The sequence below is a fragment of the Panthera leo genome, chromosome B1 (assembly GCF_018350215.1).
Source record: "Panthera leo isolate Ple1 chromosome B1, P.leo_Ple1_pat1.1, whole genome shotgun sequence".
In the NCBI taxonomy this organism is placed as follows: Eukaryota; Metazoa; Chordata; class Mammalia; order Carnivora; family Felidae; genus Panthera; species Panthera leo.
The window spans coordinates 163572880-163578783 of NC_056682.1; the positions used below are offsets into that span (position 1 = coordinate 163572880).

General features: G+C 39.6%; 1 pseudogene; it reads right to left on the minus strand.

Moving 5' to 3' along the window:
* Nucleotides 1-4406: 4406 nt before the first annotated feature.
* On the minus strand, nt 4407-4822 carry LOC122217160 (annotated as a pseudogene).
* Between the last annotated feature and the right edge of the window lie 1082 nt (nt 4823-5904).

Here is a 5904-nt window from a genome sequence, read left to right on the forward strand (position 1 = left end):
CCAACTGGAATTTAAATACAAACCTTAAAAAAAAGATATGTAACCCAATCAAAAAAGAGCAAAAGATCTGAATAAACATTTCTCCAAGGAAGATACACAAATACCCAATAAGAACATGAAAATGTGCCCAGCATCTTAGCTATTAGGGAAATACAGATCAAAACCTCAATGAGGACATTTAACATTTACTAGGATGACTATATGAAAAAGACAGATAATAACAAGTCTTGGAAAAAGGCTTAGAGAACAAGTGTTGAAGAAATTACATTGCTAGTGAGAATGTAAACTTACAGCTGTTTGGAAAATAGTTTGGCAGTTCTTTAAAGGTTAAGCAGAGAATTACTCTATAACCCAGTAATTCCTCTCCTAGTTACATACCCAAGAAATATGAAAACATATATACACACAAAAACCTATATACAAATGTTCATGGCAGCATTATTCATATCCATTAACTGATGAATGGATAAATAAAATGTGAATATCTATACAATGGAATACTAGTGAGCCATGAAAAGGAATGAAGTACAGATACTCTATGGCATTAACCTTGGAAACATGCTAAGCAAAAGAAGCCAGTCACAAAAGACCATGTATTGCATAACTCCAATTTTATGAAATGTCCAGAATAGGCAAATTTATAGAGACAAAAAGTAAATTAGTCACTGCCTATGGCGGGTGGAGGGAGTGGCGGATGGCAAGAAAGAGAGTGACTGCTAATGGGCATGTATTTTGCAAGGAGAAATGAATGAAAATATTCTAAAATTGGAATGATGGTTAGACAAATCTGTGATTATACTAAAATGCATTTGTGTACCTTTTATTAATGTTTATTTATTATTGAGAAAGAGAGACAGAGTGTGAGCAGGGGGGGATGGGTAGAGAGAGAAGGAGACAGAGAATCTGAAGCAGGCTCCAGGCTCTGAACTGTCTGCACAGAGCCCATGAACTGCAAGACCATGACCTGAGCTGAAATCAGATGCCTAACTGACTGAGCCACCCAGGCACCCCCAAATTGTATACTTTGTAGGTAAATTGTGTGGCATGTGAATTATATCTCAATGTTAAAAAAAAAGAAATCCATGCCCTCATTGAGCTTGCACTCTATTGGGAGATGTTTATATATAAATAAACATAATGTTTTCAGTGTTGCTAAAGCAAATTTTAAAGCAGAATGGGGGAGAGAGAGGTCTGGAGAGTGGGCAGAGGCTGCAATTGTAACTAGAGTATTATTGAAGGCAAAGAAGATTACACATGAAGAGACCTACAGCAGATGAGGGTACAAGCCCTGGGGAGATCTGGGATAAGAGTGCTCTAGGCAGAGGAAACAGTAAGTGCAAAGGCCCTGAGGCAGGAGTATCCCAATCACATTGATGAACAGCAAGGTCAGTGTGGCTAGGGAGACTTTCTTTCTTTCTATTTTTTTTAGGGGCCCCTGGGTGGCTCAGCTGGTTGAGCGTCTGACTCTTTATTTCAGCTCAGGTCATGATCTCATGCATGGTTCGTGAGTTCAAGGCCTGCATAGAACTGTCAGTTCAGAGCCTGCTTGGGACTCTCTCTCTCTCTCTCCCTTTCTGTCCCTGCTGTGCACTCCCTCTCTCTCTCTCAAAATAAATGAAAGAAAGAAAGAAAGAAAGAAAGAAAGAAAGAAAGAAAGAAAGAAAGAAAAAGAAAGACAGACCAAGTGTGGACAAGGATGTGGAGAAATTGCAACCATTCCATTTCTGGAGGGGATGTATAATGTTTCAGCCACTGGGGAAAATAGTTTGGCAGTTCCCCAAAAGGTAAACAGAATCACCATATGACCCAGCAATTCTGTTCGTAGGTAGGTGTACCCCAAACAATTGAAAACAGCTACTCAAACAAATACATGCACATGAACAGGCAGCACTATTTATAATAACAAAAAGGTGCGAACAACCCAAATATCCATGGATAGATGAGTGAACAAATTAATTTGTGGTGTATGCAGACAATGGGGTATTATTAGCCATAAAACTGAAGAACTGATCCATCCACAATGTGGATGAAACTTAGAAACTTGGAAACATGTGCTACATGAAAGAAGCCATACACAAAAGGTCACATGTTCGGTGATTTCGTTTTATGTGAAACATCCAGAATGGGTCGGTCTGTAGAGACAGACTAAATCAGCAGTTGTCAGGAGCTGGGGGTAGGAGAGAGGAGAGAGTAACTGCTTAATGGGAAAGAGTTTTATTGAGGGATGATGAAAACGTTTTGGATTAGGCAGAGGTGGTGGTTGCACAACATTGTGCCACTAACTTGCCCCTGAATTGTTCATTCTAAAATGGTTAATTTGTTGTTAATTTACCTCAATTAAAAAAAATAATAATGCATTCAAATTTAGGCCTTTTATTATATACCTCAACAAAAAAACAACAAAGCATTCAAATTTTGGCCTTTTATTATTGTCTTTAAATGTTTACTTGTTTTTGAGAGAGAGAGAGAGAGCAGGGGAGGGGCAGAGAGAGAGAGGGGGACAGAGGATCCAAAGTGGGCTCTGTGCTGACAGCAGGCAGCCCGATGCGGGCCTCGAGCTCACAAACCATGAGATCATGACCTGAGCTGAAGTTAGACGCTTAACCGACTGAGCCACTCGGGTACCCAGATCTTTTATTATGAATATGAAATAGCCTAGTAACATACCTGTGAAGACACCGTAATCTAAAGTGCTCTACTGTAGCAATATCGCCTCCTCCCCCCCCCACCCCCCCACCCCCAGCAATATCACTTCTATTTCCCTTTAATTCTCAGCTAAGTGCTTGCCACTGTGTATCACCTAGAGATGCGTGGATTGTCAGGTAGGTGTGTTCTTATAGACATACAGGTTGATTCTGCTCCCTTTTCTAGCAGCTGGCTTCTTTTGAAGGGGACCAACTCTTGATTACCTTAGTTCACTTATCAATCCTATCTTAGCAATCTCAGAGATACCTGTAGGTCTTATTTCCTTGCACTTGTTAACATCTCAAGCCTACTTTGTCTTGCCACTGTGCAAGCTCCTCAAAAGTGGAAACTGTGGACCAATTGCATCAGAATCACCTCACCCCAAATCCAGACTTACTGAGTCAAACTATCTGAGGGGTATCCCCAGAATCTGAATTTTTATTGAGCAGCCCTGCCACATGCTTTTGTGTGTAGATGTTTAAGACCATTACCTCTGTTCCAGATTCCCCTTTAGTGGTTAATTTACTAATTCATTCAACCATTCATTGAGTGCCCATCCAAGCAGTTCCCTAAATACTACAGTGAAAAAAGAAATGGAAACCACAATTGGTAAAAAAAACAAACAAACAAGAAACCTGTATTTTTGATTTGCAAAATAGATCAACTGTACCAAATCATAATATGCAATATAAACTATCTAAACGCAAATTATTTTAACACTAGCTCATTCAGACCCATATATCCCAAGATAAGGCTATAGTAACAGTCACTTCACGTGGATTCATTTCTGTGTTCCAAAGACCGCAGACAGTTCTAGCAACCTGCCAGATTTACAAATTCTGTCAATCCTGACCTAACCCCAGTCCTACAAACTCTGCAAGTACTCTTCCCTAATTTTCCTCTCTGGAGACCCTACTGAGATTCCATCCAGCTCATGTTTTTCCTTGCCCACAATTTCAATAAACTCAGCTTGTATAAGCAGCAGGTGTCCATGGTGTTCTTTTTGTTGGGCTTCAACAGCAGGTACAGATATGAAATTGTTATTTTCTTCTATGAATTATTGTTTATCTCCTTTACTGTTATTTTGCATTCTGTTTTATGTGATACTATTCCTAGAATCTAAATTTAGTGTATCTGTGCATTTTCCTCCGGAGGCACATCGATCAAGACACATCCATTGGCTGCTTACTCGCTACACCTCGAGAACAGAGTATAGGAGAGTTATTTCAAGAGTTAAGTTACTGAAGCAATAACAATCCCATAGTCTTCAGCAATTTGAAATGTGTCTAGATCCTGTGGAAACGAGGGCTGTGATTCCTGAAATGTTGCCAGGGTGTCTCTCAATGTGGATTTAGTCTCCTTCATCCCATTCAGGATTTAGAGGATACATTCAATCAAGATTCCTCTTTTTCAGCCCTGGACATTTTTCTTCTATTTCTTTATTTCTTTCCCTCCAGTCTCTTCATTACTTACCTCTACACAAACGCATAAACTTCTAGACCTATCCACCATGAGTCTTAACTTTTATCCCCTCTTTAACCATTTCATTTTGTTTTGTTTTTATTTAAATTTTAGTTAACATACAGCGCAATATTGGTTTCAGGAGTAGCATTCAGTGATTCATCACTTACATACAATACCCAATGCTCATCACAAGTGCTCTCCTTTTTCTTTTTTTTTTTTTTCCAGTGAGGCATTTTATTAGTATGAATGTATTACATCCCTAGAAAAAGAATCCCAGGACTTTCCCTCCTGTGTGTTTTCGTCTTGCTTCTTCATGGTCCATGATGCCAGCTGAGGTTGTCAGTACAATGAAACCAAACTGGCGGGATGGGAGCAGATTATTCTTCCATTTTTCTAGATCTTTGAGTTGTACATCAAACCTGGGGCTGATCACTCCACACTTGTTTAACCTGCCTCTGAGGTTCACAATTTTTCCAGCTCTGTGATCATCGATGATTTCAAATTCACCAATGTAGCCATGCTTCATCATCACAGTCAGAAATCAGACGATGACTTTGGAGAATGGCCTGATAAGAACCTGGCATTTGCCTGTCTTTTCATCATTGTTTATGCCCTTGACAGCATCTGCATCTGCCAGGACATTCAGGCACACCATTATGGCAGCACGGAAAGATGGGTGATGGTGGACAATCCCCATCACCCATCTAGCCCATCTTCCACCCACCTACCTCTGTCAACCCTCAGTTTGTGCTCTATTGTTAGGAGTCTCTTGTGATTTTTTCCCTCTCTTCTCTCCCCCTACTTCTCATATGTTCATCTGTTTTGTTTCTCAAATTCTACATATGCATGAAATTATATTGTATTTGTCTTTCTCTAATTGATTTCACTTAGCATAATATAGCTCCATCCACATCATTGCAAATGACAAGGTGTCATTCTTTTGACAGCTGAGTAATATTCCATCATATATATATGCCACATCTTCTTTATGCATTCATTAGTCGATGGACATTTGGGCTCTCTCCATAGTTTGGCTACTGCTGATAGTGCTACTATAAACATTGGGGTGCATGTACCCCTTTACATCTGTATTTTTGTACCCTTTGGGTAAATACCTAATAGTCCAATTCCTGGAGCATACAGTAGTTCTGTTTTCAGTTTTTTGAGGAACCTCTGCACTGTTTTCCAGAGTGGCTGTGCCAGCCTGCATTTCCACCAACAGCGCAAATGGGTTCCCTTTTCTCCTTCCAACACCTATTGTTTCCTGTGTTGTTAATTTTAGCCATTCGGACAGGTGTGAGGTGATATCTCATTGTGGTTTTGATTTGCATTTTCCTGATGATGAGTCATGCTGAGCATCTTTTCATGTGTCTGGTAGCCAACTAGATGTCTTCTTTGGAAAAGTGTCTATTCATGTCTTCTGCCCATTTCTATTTCTGCCCATTTCTATGAGCTATTTGTTTTTTGGGTGTTGAGTTTTATAAGTACTTTATATATTTTGAATACTAACCCTTTATCAGATACATCATTTGCAAATATCTTCTCCCATTCCATAGGCCGCCTTTTAATTACTTTGATTTTTCCTTTGCTGTGCAAAAGCTTTTTATCTTGATGAAGTACCAACAGTTCATGTTTGCTTTCAGTGACGTGTCGAGTAAGAAGTTGCTCCTGCCTAGATCAAAGAGGTTGTTGCCTGTGTTCTCCTCTAGGATTTTGATGGTTTCCTTTCACATTGAGGTCTTTCATCCATTTTGA